Source organism: Sminthopsis crassicaudata, chromosome 1 (assembly GCF_048593235.1).
Source record: "Sminthopsis crassicaudata isolate SCR6 chromosome 1, ASM4859323v1, whole genome shotgun sequence".
Taxonomy (NCBI): Eukaryota; Metazoa; Chordata; class Mammalia; order Dasyuromorphia; family Dasyuridae; genus Sminthopsis; species Sminthopsis crassicaudata.
In genome coordinates this window covers 285854671-285874011 of record NC_133617.1, presented here as the reverse complement: position 1 = coordinate 285874011, position 19341 = coordinate 285854671, and positions in this window count along the sequence as shown.

Here is a 19341-nt window from a genome sequence, read left to right as displayed (position 1 = left end):
GAGCTTTGCTTTTGGGGGGGGAGGAGATATAGGAATAGAATGTTGCTTTCTAACCCAAAATATCTTTTCTTAGAGGTTGAATATATTTAAAAAAAATTTCCTCAATATTTTTCCAATTCATACATCTATAATTAATCCATTGAAAAAGTAAAACATAATAGAAGGTAAGGAAATGAGAAATTACCAAATTACATCCTCAATCAAATGACTAGAAGGATTTCTACCAAAAAAGTCACAATTTATAATGAGAGACCTCACAGCACATTTTCCTTCATTTTCAAGTGCTATTCAATAATCTTAAGGTTATAAATAAAAATCCAATTTCAAAAATTAGCATCTTTTAAAAAATTTTTTCTGTAGAAATAGTTAATCATGAATCATCTTATATTCATGTTATGATGTATTGATTTAAATGAATAGAAATGAGAAAGGGTCAAGAAATCACAAAGATTTGAAAATTGGTACTGTTTTAGACTTAGGATCTATCCAAGTAACTCTAAACTATTTAGATGAAATGTAAAAAAAGTTGTATGTGGATTGTCTCCCAGGAGCCTGCTATTTAGAAGTATGCAGACCACAATTTCTATGACTCAGCATACTTTTCATCTAGACATTTTCTGCTTTATCTTACACAGCCTTTGAAGGAGAAAATCTTTTAGACCATTTTTAAATAAATTTTAAGGAAAAGCCTTTAGAAGAATAAGAAATACTTAAAAGATTAAGCTTTGACACTGCATGGTATTTCATTAACAGAGATGGAACTGCTTATAATTAACCAGTGTTTTAGGATGTTACTGGCTTGCCAGGCCATAATAAGCCAGAATTATGAAATTTTGTCTTGGTCCATAACTGTAGTCTTATACACATTCCACAAATATTTAATAAAGTTATCCTCATTAAGCCAGTACCTTTGTGATACTGAATTTGAATATTTCTTAAATAATACTGAAAATTTAACCCCTCAGCTCATGCTGGATTTCTTTTGCATTTATAACAGTGTTTATTTGCTTTAAGGAATCTTGCATATGGTCTCTAGGCACAAGTGATGCTCTAGTCACATGTCATACTATACTTTCAGTTAAAATGTTTACTACTGGTATAGTCACATCATCCTTAACTGGAAACTGACATCACATACTTAAAGAGGAAGGAGACCAATGTGCTTCTCCACTAGTCATGAGACTTTACCTGCCACCACAGATAGAGGAGAAAAAGGAGGGAGGGGGAAAGCTTAGCAATTTCAAGAGCCACAATTTACCATGGAAGCCTCTACTTAATATTCCGCTTGATCTGCCAAGTTTATAGCCTGGCAAATCTGAATACAAATGTCGATGCAAATGAGGATTCATTATTCTTACAAGGTCTTTGTATTGAAGCTTAATGTAACTTGGTTCCTGTGGTTGCTCAGGGAATGTAGATTGCAAGACAGCAAAAAATATGATGAAAAGAAAAGGAGAATGATAGAGGAAAAATAATAGAAATAGAAGGATGTAACTAGAATCTATTGAAGGTTTATGGGAGAGAATGCAAAGAAGGGAAAACATAATTTTCATACAATCTTTCCTTCACTCCCCCCCCCCCAGTTATTAGATACATTTGTTTCTCATAGTGAGCAGAGAAGGAGTTAACTACTCAAGAACAATCATCACAGTTAAAACACAATAAACCTATTACTGATTATACCACATCGTGCCCATTGTAAAACCAATCCCCCCATTTGTCAGAAAATTTGAACATTCTTTCATAATTACAGAGCTCATCCGTGTAGTAGAACCTAAGCATTCCGATCTGCGAGAAGACAGCAAATGCAATAGGGGAGCCACTTCACCAATTTCCTTCCTTTTCTTAAGAATTTACTCTTACAATAATTCAGAAATAGCACTTTAAGAAAGCTACAATTAATAAACTACACATTGGAAATCACAACAGTTTAGCATAGCCTTCATTTATTGTTTACCATCACCCATCACTGGCAGAGGTTGCAAACCACCAAGAAAGGGGAAAACCTGAGAAGCTGAAAAATTGTGATTAGCTCTCCTAGACTGTATAGTACATTGTTCTGATGAATCTTTTGCATGGTTAGCTGTTGTTTACATATCAATAAATACCTTCTCAGTAAATAAAAATGTACTGTAGGTTAAAGAAGCTGCAAAGCTTAGCAGGTACGGTGATCCCCAAGTCAATGCAGCAAGGCTTGTTTCTTCATAAATAAAACACATTTGCATCCATTCAGCCAAATTAGCTCCAGTTTTTTTTTTTAAGATGATTATAATTAGCTTCTCTTTCAAGTTCACAGTTAAAAAAACTCTCACAATCCTGCCGTTTTGATTAAATCCACCATTGTCTTCCAATACTGGTGCTAATTCTTCCAAGGAAATCTTCAGTTGAGGTGTTATTTTATCCTGCACTGCTGTTAGTTGTCTAATTTACGCCAAGTCCCTGCAGTGCTTTCCTTAAGCCATCCTCTTTGTCTTGCCTTTGAAATTTACCAAATCTTACAAGAAATCAATACTTAATTGATTATTCACTTTTCTGCAGCTTCAAACAGCAAGCACGCATAAGATCCTGGAGTCGTCACCCGATTTCCAGTGCAGGAGGTTGCTTGGTGGCAGGGTTCTGCAAGTATCCAACAGCAGGCACTCCATGGAACTGTGCACTGGCGTAGAGTGCCAGCATCTGATAAAGAAGACGAAGATACTCTTACTCTAACGAAGCAGCAAAAGTTCCCGAGGCAGATCCATCTCAAGGCTTTGAATAAAGAGCTGAAGCAGTATCAATTGGATACGAGAACACCATCCTCTTTTGCAGTCATCCCTTTGTATTTTTTTCCTCTATTTCTCCTTACCCTTTTCTTGCCATGGCACTGAAGTGGAATATCCCAAGTGCCACCGAACTCCAAGAACTCCACACCGGAATGGGGGTGAGACTTGTGCTGTACCTCTGACATAGGATGGGGATGGCAAGCACGTAATATTACGAAATGTAGGACAATTGAGAGAGAGAGAGAGAGAGAGAGAGAGAGAGAGAGAGAGAGAGAGAGAGAGAGAGAGACAGATGGTGGATCTGGCCAGGAGCCAAAGCCAGTGAAATGAATTACATTGCTGAATAACTGTACACCATTGATTCTGCCACTTGTTGCTGCATGGCAGGGGGAAAAAAAGGCCCTGATATTGGCAGGAATCTCCCCTTGTGTCATGCATGCAGCAGTTAACTTTTCACACATAACTCACCCCACCTGATGATGTTAGGCTAGATAGAAAATGATGGGTGCATGCATGTATGTGACTAGGTCTATGTGTATATGTGTCTCTGTGTGTATGTGCATGTGTTGTGCATGTGCCTGATAAAGGAGCCAATGTGAGAAACTATGCGTGAGTGTGAGTGTGCTTGAGAAGAAAGGGGGAAAACAATCACCGCAATCCGGCCATTTTGTTTAATGAAGAATGGAAGACTGGCATTCCGAGAGGTAGCTCTGTGCCGCATATTAATGTGTGCTCAGTAGACAGCCTCCGCCTTCTGAGAGCTAGTGGCACAGGAATGAAGCCCTCTCTAGGACAGCTACAGTAGAAGGCACTCACAAGGCAACAACACATCGTCATCACCCAAGATACGAAGGTGGCACCCGGAATTCCAGAGGAGAACCAGTTGCTGCCTGACAAGAAGCCCAGCGGGTCTCAGGGTGACAATGTTTGGGTGCTTTTGCAAAGACAGCCAGAGTCGGAGCAGATTGTTCAATAAAGGCTTCATACCCAAGATGAAGGGAGACATTATAGGATGCCCAGGGGGCTTTGGAAATCAAATACAATGTTTGAGTAGCACAATTTGAGGTACATTATAAAAAAAGCAATTTGAATTGCCAATGAGGCGACACATATCTGCATGCTAATTAGACCTGTGTCAAGCTTAGTCTGCAAGCTTCTGCTGATGGCAAGGAGTGTGTGTACAGCTCTGCTGAGAGATTGTTTCTGCATAAATTATCAGCTTTGTCCTGCGGATCATTTTCCCAAACAAACAGGAAATGCGAAATCAAAAGGCGATTCTGAAATTAAAATTATTGATTGGGAAAACCTGGATTTCAGAATCTAATTAGGGAGACACACACAAAAGCTCATATTATGACCGACTTTGTCTGAGCTAGCAGCCAGATTGTGCAAGGTTTGTAATTTATCTTTGTTTATGCAGCCAGGATATTAAAAATGTAATTAAAATGGTAAAATGATCTGATCAAAAATAGCCACCTAGTGGCAAGTATATTATTTTAAATGGATTATAAAAGCATTGGTCTGTGTAAATAAAATGTGCTTCCCCCCATGACAAACCTAGCATCTCATCGAAAACTTGCTGAGCCATTTGTCTTTTGCTAATAAGTTGTCTTTTGTGTTTTGTTCCATAGATAAGCAACATCATTTATAACCCTCATTTGTGCACTAATAAATATTCTGTTATTACAGGTGGCATTGGGAACATTTTTCATCAATTATGGCATTTTGGGGGTAACAGATGAAGGAAATACAAAACCTTTGCCATTGGTAGAGCATGTATATTTAGGTGGGATTATATCATTTATTTGATGGCATCAGGAGACCAAAACATCCTTTTATCAACACCATCTCATTGAGTACATGAAGAAAATAACTCCAAAGAACTTGTTAACTATTACTTTGATAGTTGAAATGATGTTTAAATAAACCAAAAGATCTGTCCGCTCATTTCAGGCCCTCTTCAGCATACCACTTGGGCAGGAGACCAATTACTTAATATCATAATAAGATGACTTTAATGATTCATATTCCATTTTTATCCTCATTTAACAACATTTTGGAAGTGGCAAATGAAAGAAGGGTTTATGGAGATTTATAATTACACACAGTGTACAAAATTTATTAGGCAGATCCAGCTACCATCATGTAATTGTGGATTATGATAACAGTTAGGTATAGCCAGATAGATCACTGAAATTTTACCAGTAATGTTTTCTGTGATGTATGATGTCTCTCTGTCTCTCTCTCTATCTCTCTCTCTTTCTATCTATCCATGTATCTATATCTATATGTGTGTGTGCATAGTTATATGTATGTATTTCAAAAAAGTAAGAAACTTAGATTGTGAGGTGCATATGAGAAGTTTAGTTTGCACATTTCCTTTATTTCATTTTGCTACTTGAAACCACTATGGAGTAGCTCAATTCCCTTTTAAGAAATTCACAATTTAGGTTCCTGTCAGCAGCTCTCCAGTCTTTTGTTAGGTGCACTTAAAATGCCAGATTAAATATTAATATGTGGTTAGAGTTGTGCTATTTTGCAAGCCCCAAACCCTATTAGTAAATCATGATCTGGTGACTGATGCAAGAAATTCCAAGGCGCCAACAGTGTAGATTGCCTTGTGCCTATCAATCTGATGGATCACTAATTTTTACTAAATTGGACCTTTAGACTTTAGCTTGAAGCAGATGCATACTTTTCCTTGACAGGAAATGCAGCACAACTAACACAGCAATTTTCTGCATAGACTGTGTACCACAACAGGCAGATTTGTTTTGCATAATCAGTCAACTATTTGAATACAAATGTTCATTTAGCAGCCTCTGCATGAGCATTGTGGTTTTTCAAAATAAACTTGTGTCGTTTTTTAGTGAAGCTGACTGAGAAAACTTCTGTGATAGAAAGTTTTGATCTTCCAGTTTCTCTCTAGGTTAGTCAGACTAGAAGTGTCAAGAATTGATGAAGAGGAAAAGATGATGAGCAGAAGGCTATATCAGCTCCACCAACATCTGTTATGATTCAGATGCTGAGGACAACTAGCAAGAGTCTTGAAAATCCTTATGGTCCTGACACCCAAATAGTTGAGAACTCAAAGCTAGAATGTCCCTCAATAAATCAATGAAAAGATTGAAAAGGGGATAAAACAGCCTTTTTAAAGTAAAAGCTGTTTGTGAAAAATTCTCTTTAATATGTTTTTCTATTGGATTTTTCTCTTGCGAAGGTCTTTCTGAGACACGGTTTATTTCATATATGTTATTGAAAACTAGTCCCATTGTCTCATTCTCTGATGTCCCAGGTGACAAAAAAAAAATCTTCATTGACAAAATTTGTATCATCCATATGGGTCCTAACTCACCAGTACTTACTACACAAATTAACAAATTTCACTATGGCCATTTAGCAATTAAAACATATTTTCCTATCTATAAGTCCTTTATAAGCTTATGTTAGACATTGTCTTCCCATTTGGCCATCTCCTTTTTATTTTAGTAGGCTTCCAGTACATATTAAAAATGCTTTAAAAAGATGAAGAGTTGATCACCTCTCCATATCTCTGAAGGAAATATTTCTTCCCAAATAGTCAAAAATAAAGTTCAAACAGTGATAAGCACTATGTGCATTTATTTTCTTTCTATATCAGACTCTTAAAAGACACAGTATACATTATCATTTTCAGGAACTCATGATTCTTTGCTTATAATTATTAAAACTGATTGAAGTTTAAGTTTTACTCTTGAGAGTGAAGTCATTTCATGTTTGAGTGTTTGACTACTTGTAAGATTAATTTGTTTAAAAAAAATTCTCATGCCAATTTCCTTATAAACTGAGCTCTATGTCACGGCATTTTCAAAATTAAGAAAGCACTTAATTGTCCTTCTGTAAACCACAAGGGCCATCTAGGAATGAAATTATATTCTTAAATATATGTTTCATTTAAAAAATTAGAATGATTCATCAATTCTTTACGGATCTCTGATTTTAGTAGGACAGATAGTCTGTCTATTCATACAGATTACAATCCTTTTCTGAATGGGAGATGGTTTCCTAATGTTGCTTTGACCAAGAAATGGATCATTTTGTGGCCAAGATGGTGAAAACCCTCTGAATTTAAGTTATTTTTTTTTCAGACAATGGAGACAAAATGACAGTATCATATCTCAGTCTTTTTTAGCTTGGGCATATCTGTCAGAGTTTCTGCTAAACTGGCATAGCCTTTATTTGAGAAAACAAGAGCCAATTCTATGTTATGAAAGACCAGTAGAGTGGGATTATGACATACTTACAGAATACACATTTAAAATTAGGGACTAATTGATACTTAATATACATAACTGATTATATTATAATGAAGGAAATGTTAGTTTAGTAACTGTTAAATAATGGTTGATCTTCCCATTCATATCTCAGCTGTTCAAAATTGTTCTGTAGATAGCAAGGATTATGGCATATATGCTTAATCTCTATTCATGCCATAAGCCTTACCATCTATAGAACAATTTTGACAGCTGAGATGTGAATGGGAAGATCAACCATTACTGATAGTCAATTTAGGTGAAATGCTTTTAGGTAAAATAAGTTTGTGCATTAACTATGAGCATATTTGTATTTAATGAAACCCTCTTTCATCACTTATATGATGGAAGGTATATTCTATCTAAATAATTTGAAGTTACAGGTTTCAACTTCTCACCTTTTCCAACATTTAAAATGGAATTTTATAACACAATGTTATCTTTGCTTTAAAATTACATCCACCAAGTCACTGCCATTTGTTTTCAATTCTACTTATATTCTCTCTATGTTCAATTTAATAAGAATTTATAAAGTACATACTATGTGCCAGGCATTCTGATAAATAATGAGGAAACAAAAAGAAGAAAAAGGCAGTCTATGTTTTCAAAGATCTTATTTACAATCTAATGGGAGAGACAACATGCAAATAAATATATACAAAGCAATCTATATATAAAATAAATAGAAAATACTTAAAAGAGGAAAAGCACTGGAGTGAACATTCATTTAGTTTAGGTCAAATATCTTTATTTTGAGTGAATTGATATATGCACCAGTTATTCATTTAATTCTGTCCAAATTTCTTTTTAGTCAATATGACTAATGCTAGTAAACCCATGCTGTTATTAAAGAAGTTGTCTGGCTCTTCATTACATCAACAATATCTCAATAGATCTGTGACCACAGAGATATGCTTCCAACAGTGCAGATTTTGATTGGTACAAATGTCTTCAGTTTGCTCTCGTTTTAATTTGTCCATTTATTTTCATGAATACTCTGGAGACCCAAATCAAAGTTCTAGGAGCCATTCTTTGATTCTCTTATTATATGGGCATTATTATGAATGCAAAGCCAGTTCATCTATTTTCCCTCATTCTGATTCTTTGTATTTACTTTCCAGTAATGCATCTTTTTAATGATCTCTATTCTTACAACGTTTTTACATGCAAATCAGGAAGAGTAAATAAAAAAGAAGAGAAAAGTCATAATGCAGCATTGATAGTTCCAAAAATATGGTAGCAAAGGATAGAGCTAGGCCCAAATGTAAAGTCACATTCAAGTGGGGCACACCTAGTTGAGGAAATGATAACACATGACCACTGTGAGTCTATTGAGGATAGTTCTACTCCAAGGTTGATAGTCTGTTTTATCCATAAGGAAGAATTTGCTATATTGGAGACAGAATTCAATATTTTCTAATTTACTGAATGTAGTAGAGTCAGGGTTGGTGATGGTAGTAGTGGTGTTTGCAAAGATCTGGTTCATCCCAGGAGTGGGTTCAGGAAATCATGAGAGTTATATGAGTCCCCTATTATTTCTTAGAATTGAGATATGAAATAAACATTATCTCCCTCCACCCCTGACACTTTCCAAACCCTCTTAAAACTTTTAAAAATTACCTTCAGGCATCTGTAATCATTACAGATAAAACTAATGTGAACTCTTTTGGATTATCTATCTTTTATATCCTCACACATTACAGATAATTTGGAAAGGCAAAGATATTTTTCTGGCCTCTCTTTGTCATGAAGTGTATTTTGGGGTTGAATATTGGATACAGATATTCTCCTGATCTTTAACATATACAAAAACATGGAAATATAAATTAAAATAATAATTCAAAAAACATAAGAATTTGTTCTCAAACAGGAACAATAACTACCTAAACACTTAGAATGCATCTGGTTAGACAGAGCATAGTGTATAGTAAAGTCTTTCATCTGGTCAGTAGTCTTCTTTACATTTTTCTTGTCCAACAATTCTGTCAAGAAGGGTCTTCCCCAGGGACTCACCTATTGGCCATCTGGAGACTCTCAAAGGTATGACAAGTATCACGGTGTTCCTTTCAGTTAACTGTGTATTCAACTTATCTAAATCAACCATTCCTAAGGGTTTTCAGGTATTAATGTCCTCAATTATATATACATATATATCACTTCACCACTCTTGGGCATTCCAATCTAACTGGAATTCTTATGTCTAACAAATTCTTAGGATAGAAAATGGTTTCCATTATAGGGCACTTCTATCATTTCAATGTGGGCAGAGACAATGGACACTATTCAGATCTTGATTCCACAAACACATTGAGAATAGATACAAAATAATTATAGCTGCAGATGATTAATGTATCTACTACTTAGTTCCCTGAAGAAACCTCTGAGGACAACCTGTTACCCTAATACTTAAAAATAATTATGGTGGGGCATTTGATCAGCAGATACTTGACCTGGGCATAGACAATGATAAAATCAAGATAATTCAGAGGAAAGGAGCCAGAATAATAAATAATATAAATATAAATAATGAAAAAATAAAGAATAAAAAATTCATTTCATATAAACATTATTTACAGGAACTAGAGATGTTTAGGTTTGAGATTGGAAATTTTAGGAGGTCAAAACTCTCTTCAAGTTTTTTGGTATCATAAGCTGGGAGGTAAGTTCAACTTATTCTCTTGGGCCACTGAGGACAGATGAGAAGGATATAAATTGTAAAGAAGTGGATACAAATTTTCAAAAAATTAGGATATAAGTTTCATGAGGGGAAGACATTTCACTTTTTTCTTTAATTCTCCAACACCTACCCTATAGGGTCTGACACATAGTAAACACTAAATAGATGTTTGTTGATTTACAATTTGCATTACTTTTCACTAGAGTCAAGCCTGCACTTGTGAGGAGTATTATGGAAGAAATAATGGTTTAGATACAGTTTGGATTTGCTGGTTTCTGAGCTTCCTTTCAATTTTGAGACTACGTGGTTCTGTGAATTAAAGCAAATAGAAAGTATAATGTGGCTAGCTAAAGTATTTGACATTCTAGTTTAAATACTTAGACTTAAAGAAGTAATTACTACTTTGAAAAATATTCAGCTTCATCAGGCACATTGTTTTCCATAAAATGATAATGAAAAGGAGCTGAAATGTTAGTATAAAACTTTCACTAGTTTGGCTAGTATTCTATATCAAACCTTCTTAAACTTTTTCCACTTGAGACCCCTTTTTGCTGAAGAAATGTTAATGCAATCTCAGATATATAGATATATAAAATACATATACAAATCAAACCTTTACAATAATAAATAATTTATGAACTCTTTATGAACTTATGGAATACATAGTAATAATTGTTGGACATATTTATCGGATTGTCATTGAGAAAAACGGGAGAATTGGACTTTTATGTATCAGGTTTCAGTCCTTGGGAAAAAACAAAACAAAACAAAACAAAAACCTTTTTTCTTTTTGGTCCAGACTTATGATTTCACTCTTATAAAGTATTTTGTTGAATATACTCCTTCTATTGATACAGACCTTTGATATAATGTGAACTCTTTCTGATTATCTCTCTTTTATATCCTCACACATTACAGATAATTTGGAAAGGCAAAGATATTTTTCTGGCCTCTCTTTGTCATGAAGTGTATTTTGGGGTTGAAGATTGGATACAGATATTCTCCTGATCTTTAACTGATGAGATTATAGAGAAAGGATACTGATAGGGGGAATGATTTACCCAGAGTCAGTCAGATAATAAGTATTTATTAAGCTTTGTTCAGATAGGAGTAGCATCTCTAGTATGAGAACTTGTCAAAGCCTTTTTAGAGGTGCTCATCCATCTTTGGTGCCTACTTGTTACTCAAGCTTCACCTGTGTCTCCAAGAAACTGTAGTATGCGTAACAGCCATATATTGGTAAAACCATATCAGCAGATGGGCTGAAGTAATTTGAGTGTAATCAACATACTTCAAATCCACTGGTTAGTTAGAGGATATCAATTTCAACATGTAAAGAGTTCTCCCAAATGGTTAGATGAGAACAAGTTGTTTAAATGTCCATGGAGATGTCTAAAGTGGCCAGTTCTTAGAGCTCACTTGGTCAGACATCAAAGATTCTAGTTATATCCTGCATCTTGGACCATAGTCAGTTATCTTGATTTCTAGTCTTGCCACTGGACTTCAATGAATCAAGAAGAGAGAGTGAGGCTAATGACTTTGTGCCACTTAGTATCACTTAGATCCAATTTTCTTGCAAGTCCAAGATATCATCCTGTGATGTCATTGGTCCTATTCAAAAACAAAGGACAAGCATCATTAAGTACCAAGTGTATGTCAGGAACTATGCCAGGAATACAAAGAAAGGCAAGACAGTCCCTGATTTCAAAGGACTCACAGTCTAATAGGGAAGAAAATATGCAAATAACTACATGCAAATACAATTAGCATATAAATAGGAGAAATTGGAGATAATCAATACAGAGAAGGAACTAGTATTAAGGGTCTTAGAAAGGGCTTCTTAAAGAAGAAGAGATATTAGCTGGAATTTGATAGAAAATAGGGACTCCAGGAGGAAGAGATAAGGGAAAAGAACATTCTAGAAGTAGAAGGAAAGTTAGTAAAAATGCTTACAGTCTGGAGACAGAATATCTTGTTTGAAATATAGCAAAAAGGCTAGTGCCATTGGACCAGAGAATATTTAGTAGGGAGTAAAGTATAAGAAGATTAGAAAGGTAGTAGAGGTCCATGCTTTAAAGAGCTTTGAATGCCAAACAGATCATTTTCTATTTGATCAAAGAGGTGATAAGGAACTATGAAAGTTTATTGAATAGGGGAGTCAATATCTTAGAAAGTCTATGTTTCATGAGCATATCATACAGGGCATTGATTATTTTTCCTGTTTCTGGTAAAATAATATAAGGTTATAAATATTTTTTGACCTTTCAAACACTATTCATTGACTGACCTAGATGCTTTCTTAGTGAAGACAGACTCTAGTATATAATAAGAGCAAGATCAAGGGTGGAAATTTTAGGACTTAATTTTCAATTTTGATTCAGGGAAATTGCACCAAGATCTGGTTACAAGTATTAAAAAGGAAAACATTTCTAGTAGGCCTTTCAGGATAATAAGATTCATGCCTTAGCAGTAAAGAAAATGATTACAAGTTTTATTAGGCTTCAACTAGTTTCCATACTGAATCTAAAAAGTCACCTTGCACCTATATAAAGAGGATTATTTATGTAATTATCTGTACATGTGTCCTCATCAGCCACTATCTATAATCATTTCATGGCATTCAGATTCAGTACAAAAAACATCAAGGCCTAAGTACAAATATTTAATAGGTTTTCATTTCTAGAGGTTATCAGTAGAAGGGATTAATTTTGCTAGCTTTATTGTACCCACAGCACAGCACATAGGGGTCATATTAAAATGCTTCTATCTTGAAAATTACACTCATATGTAATGAGAAAGATACTTTTTAAAACAATTTCAAAATTTTAGATACATTAACTATATTTCATTCCATTTATATCTTGCTTGCCTAATATATTTTGAGATATTTATTTCACCTAGCATTATTTGATGCTGAATTGGGTAGGAATATATTTCAAATGCCTTTTAAAATTTCCTTTGCCTCTTTCCTTTCTGCCTTTAAATCCCTCTATCTAGACTAATTCAGAAATGGCCTGAATCATGGTGTTTTGGAAAAGTGACTTTTACTTTAAATCCTTGGAAAACTTGGATCTGACAAAACTAGTCCGTTTTGACTGCTTTTTTTTTTTTGTTGTTGAGCTTTCAGTCATCACAGGTTTTTCAAAATTCAGGGTGTGGCAGAAGCAAAAGCACAGTTCTATTTTTTGACTTTTCTTGTTCTAGGCAGCCTAAGTTTGGGTGTCATTGAAATTGAACATCAAATGGATTTTGCATTTCCATTTATAAAGTTTCTATTCTGATTCCAGAAGGATAGTACTTACTGCATGAGGAATAGAGTTGAGTGGAAGTCTGCCTATAAGAGAAGAATGTGTCAATGGCTGAGGCGAGGGCTGGGGGTAGGTTCTTATAAATCTGCAAATATCAGAAACATTGAAGTTGTTTTTCCCTGGCATGGACACAACCATTCAATTTGGTCAATTCTGTTGAAGTAAATCAGCTCATGATCAAACTGTTTTTTGGAATCATGGAGACAAAACAATCAATTGATTGAATTTTTCACTTATATAATTTTTGTGATATTCATTGTTAGGTTCAATTGAATTAATTGACCTTAAGCAACAGAACTGAGAGACCTTAGAAATTATTGAGCCCTACCAACTATCTTATAGAAGAGGAACTGATATCCTGAGCAGAGGAAAGGCTTGCCTAATAATCATGCCCCTGGTGGCAGAGCCAGACTGACTTGAACAAAGTTCTAAAGTTCTCCTGAATAGGACTCAGGAGCAGTCAATAAATAAACAAGCATATATTTAATCAACTAGTGTTTATTGAGAATTTACTTGAGAATCTAGATTCTGTTGATTCAAAGATAGAAAAATAAATAATTGCTGCCTCATTTGCCTTTTTTTTTTAATCTACACTTACTTGTTTCCTAGAAGAATATTTGAATTGTTACATACTTTGCTAATTTTTGGAAACTGTTTTTTAGGTGCAGTGTACAAAACAGAATGTTTTTTAATTTTTGAGATTTGAAGTACTTATTATATAAAGAAACATATTTTTTCATAGTATATGAAATCAATAGATAAATATATTTTAGACATTTGATACTTTTAAATGCAGTCACAAACTAAAAATAAAAAAACCCTGTGCTTATTATAGATTTAATTTCACAAATTTTCATTATCATGTATACATTATTTAAAAGTGCTTAATGCTTAAGACTAGGATGTATCCTATTTCTTTCTTTAATTCCCAGATCACAGATGAATGAACAGGATCTTACTTCCTATAGAATATCATGTAGAATCCAGACTGCTTTGATTTGTCATAAACTTGATCTAAAATATTTTCAATTTAGGATCAATCCTTTCTAATTAGTAAACAATAAAAAATATATATGGACCTTTAGCTACATCTCTTAAAGTCTAGGTTGGCCCATCTGTGTATACTTAAAGTAATATCTCACATATACTTTTTTCTAAGAGCAAGAACTACCCTTAATGAGGAGTTTCTGAGTTCTTAAGTATTTTAAAAGGGAAAAAATATGTAAATAACAATACAAAAATATTCATTGAGATATTCAAATGAAGCAATCGGATTCTGCACAATAACATTTCCTTATTTTGTGGCCACTGGGGCTCAAAAATGTTATTTTATGCCAACATGATTATCTCTTTGAAAAATGGAGTATTTCAAAACATTATTTTAGTGGTTTGAGAATAGCCAATGAATAGTGAAATTCTTTTTTGCTTCCTGCTCTTGCCCCTTCTTAATTACCTTTCCTCATTGTATAAATTAGGATCCCAAAGAAGACTGTTCTTGGCTAGAGATAAGTTTAATGGAAAGACCAAAAATGCACATTAAGAGGCTGAAGGTTTCTATTTATCATATGCTGGGCCTCCCAAACTGTTCATTTATTTCTTTCTCCCCTAACCTAGTGATTCCACTACAGAAGCAAGTTTTCAGCTTATCTTAGCTAATGCTGAGACTAACATCAATGATACTCCATCTGAAAGGAAAGGTATAAAACAAGATCAATATGACTTATCAGATATTAGCTGTCATCAGCTTCTTTGAATCCCTTCTCAAGAAACTGCAACAGTACCAATTCATATTTTTTCTGAAGTTCATATTAATGACTTCTGGCAAAATATTACACTTCATTTCTTCAAGGATCTGTGATTTCATTTACATAAGTATGTCATCTTCTATTTCAGACAACTGCTCTTATCTCAGTCAATTTTTAATGAGTTTCCCTGATCTTAGATTGGTTGATCATCATAAAACATAGAGTCAGTCTCTGATTGCGCCCATAATTGAGACCTATTAGGATTATAATAACATAATAAACATAATTGAATATAATATAGTATATATATAATATCCCATAGGATATGTAATCTAGCATGATTTAATATAACATGTTATGACAATATGATACAATGATAGGAAACAATATTATATAATAATATGTATATATATGTCTATCTTATTCTTTTATACTATATTCAATTGTATATGTATGATATACTATAATATGATATGTAGAGTTCTGTAATATTATATGATACAACTAATATTTATTAAGTACTTATTTTTGTAGAGCATTATAATAGTTACTATATTAGATACAAAGTTAAGAAAAATCATGCTCCCTTCAAGAAACTGGGTATAATAGGAAGGAAAAACACCAAGGTGTAGCAGAGGAAAGGTTCAAGGTACAGTTAAAATAAGAGATAGCTTTCAATTCTGACTTTTGCTTCCACTCTCCCATGTAGCAAGTAAAATTATCTTTAACTCCTCTGGGAGGGTAGGGGTTTGGGAGGTATCAATTTTGTTATTCTCCTCCTTTACCCGACTCCCACGCTTCCATCTCATGAAGAATGGACTTTATTAAGTGTGCTTGCATTTATAATCCTGGCTACTTTTTCTGCTTCTTGTTTCCTTTCCATAATAAGTGATCCAACATTACTCAAGGTGAACTTGTCCAGATTTGAAAATATCCTTGAAGTCAATGTAACTGATTGGAAGCAAGAGTCTTCTGCATTGGAGAAACTAACTACTAACAAGAAGAAGAACCCTAGAAAATATGGACTTTAAAGGAAGCAAACAGTGAATAGCCATTATGTAACAGAGACTTTCAAGGAAAGGTGGGCAGTTAAAAGAACAGGCAATGTGCTTTACTTGAGGTAACCCATCATGTGAACTTTAGGCCATGCCTAGATATTCCATTTCTGGTCTATTAACCTCAGGGTAAAGAGATGAAATTTGATTATTGCTAACAGAATTAAGAATGAATCCAAGACTCCCACTTGAGCTTCCTCTTTTTCTGAAGGTGAACACAAAGCATGAATTGTTGTGGTCTTTTCTGGGTAGGAGAAGAGTCTAAGTACCTTTCTTTTTCAAAGGTTAATGAATCCTAGAATGCACATGATTCTGCTGATGCTAACATAGCTCAGAGAAATGATAACAGTTGCTTGTCTCTATATTTGGCTATTATGTAGTCTCTAAAACTGATGACTATCATTTGTCTCGTTGTTCATTCTATCATGTTTTTAGAGAAAAGGATTACTTGATATACCTATCATGTTATGAGCTTTGAAATTTCAAGCACAAGCAGGCCATTAATTTCAGTCAAATCTTAGATTCTCTGGAGATCATAGAGGATAGGAATCAACAGAACCCTGGGAATAGAAATGCACTTAGCCCAAACTAGTAGTAGTTGAAATGCTGACTCATTCAGTAAGATGAGCTAGTTGGGTCAAATGTTTTGTGGAAATTGGTGTAATTGTGTCTTCTTAGGGTAAGGGTGAATGATTTGTAAATTCTATTCCTCCTATATCTTCACAGCATTGAAGTTACACAATCAGCATTAGAGTTGAGAACCTGGAAAGAGTGTTAACTTTTTTTTTTAAATTTTTTATTATTATATATATATATTTTATAATATTATCCCTTGTATTCATTTTTCCAAATTATCCCCCCCTCCCTCTATTCCCTCCTCCCGATGACAGGCAATCCCATACATTTTACATGTGTTACAATATAGACTAGGTACAATACATGTGTGCAAATATCATTTTCTTGTTGCACAATAAACATTAGAATCCGAAGGTACATGCAACCTGGACAGACAGATATTAGTGCTAACAATTTACATTCACTTCCCAGTGTTTCTTCTCTGGGTGTAGCTACCTGAAAGAGTGTTAACTTTTGAAGAAAAAAAAAAAACTAAAAAATTTTGAGCACAGGATTAATATAATCACATGTTTTCAAATGAAAGAGTACTTTGATAGCAGCATGATTGGTTTCAGGCATGAGGGAGAGAGTTTTGTAGGGAAATTTTGTAAGAAGGATACTGCAACAATCTGAGTATTGATGAGATCCTATGATAGTAATGGGAATGGGCTGAGACACATATGGAAGACACATTGTGAAAATGGAACTGACAAGACCTTGTAATTTATTGTATGTTAAAGGTAGTGATGTTAGTGGAAAGTCGAACATACCTCTGCTAAGGTTGCAAACATGGGTAACCACTGAATGGTGGTTTCTGTGATGTAAAAAGTAAAAAGGGAATAGGTTTAGAGAAATGTTAATTATGTCAGTTTTGAACATATAAAATTGTAGGAGCCAATAGGATTGGCAATAGTATTGAATCATAAAAAATAAAAGCAGAAACAGGATCATCGTGTTAATGGAATATACAAGTGTGATCACTATAGATGAGGAAGATCTTTTTTGTAGCAGGATTTACTAGGCAGGATATGGCATTTGAGTGATGACTTGAAGAATAGGTCTTATTATGTTAGGCAAATGTCTCTTTTGGCTATTTCTCACATTGCAGCAGGTTTATTTAGTTACTGTTCTCACTTGTGTAATATGGTGTGGTGACATGGAAAAAAATAGAGATCTTAAAGACTTAAGATTTAAGTTTTTACTAGATGTTAAGTACATAGTAGGCACTTAGTGAATACTCATTGATTAATAATTATCAGTAGAGCACTTACTCAAAGAGTAATTATAGAGAAAACACTTTAAACATTTTGAAGTATCATATGAACCAAAGTTATGTCTACTTCACATTTTATATTTTTATAAGAAGATACTTTGTGTAATTTACAGTATAGAGTCATGACATTTTTGTTGTTAGACAAGAGCTCATAGTCCAGACTTGAAAGTCCTTTATTTTGTTTAATAAATATTAATTATGATTTCTTACACCATCCATATTTCTCAATGTATATGTTCCCTGTAGCAGATAATTAACCCTTATAATAAAGTTTTTTTTTTTCTAAAAAGAAAGTTAACTAAAACTAATATGTCAAAAATAATGCCTTATGTTCTATGTAGTCTTTCCAACCTGTGGTCCCCACTGCAACAAAGTTGGGGCAGATATCATCTTATTTTTCTTTGGGGCAGATATCATCTTATTTTTAATTTGGGTGCAAAGAATTATATTGCTATAGATGTGAATTGATTGTTTTGTTGTTCATTCCATTTATTTTATTGTAGTCATTTTTTTCTGATTCTACTTCAGTTCTTTTACAGTAATATTCCATTATATTCATGAGTCTTAATTTATTGCATCCAATCAATGGGAGTCTGCTTTGTTTTCAATTCTTTATTTTGACACATATGTGGCCTTTCTTTTTGTGACTGACCTCAGAGTAATGATTTCACTAGAATATAGAACTCCTGTTGTGGAAACAAAACTTCTTTTCCCATTAGCAACTTTTCTGCATCATGACTTTGGAGGGTTCCCTGAATGTATTGAGATTATAAGTGACTTGTCTATGGTCACACAGTTAATATGTGTTAAAATCAGGATTTGAACTCTGGTTTTCCTGCCTCCAAAACCAATCATTTTGCTAAATTACCTCACATCAAAGATATGAATGCTTAATAACTACTTCAAGTGATAAGGATATATTGATTTTTTTTCCTGAGCAAGAAATACTAAAATAAATATTGGTTTTCCTTGTGTGAGAAAAGGAAAGATGACCTTCATTAATATTTATGTGTGAGGTTGAAAGTCATGAATGTAATATGAATAATTATTACATTCTGTTTTTTCTCTTGTTAAAAATACTTCCAATATATAGTAATCTGTGATGAGTTTAGAAAAGTAGTGATAGTTAACATAAATTCAAATAGTTATGACTACATAATAGAGTAAGATCATTAATGAGTGTCACAAGAGATTTCTCAGTGAATGATTTCAATGTCACCTAAAAATCCTAATGTGAATTTTTATTTATCTTTGACTATGCATTGAGATTCACTTTTTAATTTTCTGTTAAACAAGTCCATAGTTTCAATTCATTTCTTTCTTTGGGTAATGTAGAAATGCCACAATGACTATGAATTTAGAAACAATAGGTGAAATATATAAAAAGGCTGATTGAAAGCTTATCTCAGATTCTATAGTCTAAACTTCATCATTACCAAATAGGTTGATCATTTCAGAAGATCTTCAAAGTGATTGACAAAGAGAGGTAAGTTGGATGTGAAGAGGATCTCACTAAGTGGAAAGGAGACATGACACCTGCATTTCTTTTGAAATAACACACACAAAAAAAGAGAAAACAATTAGTTCTTGAAAACCAAATTTAGCTAAGTAATC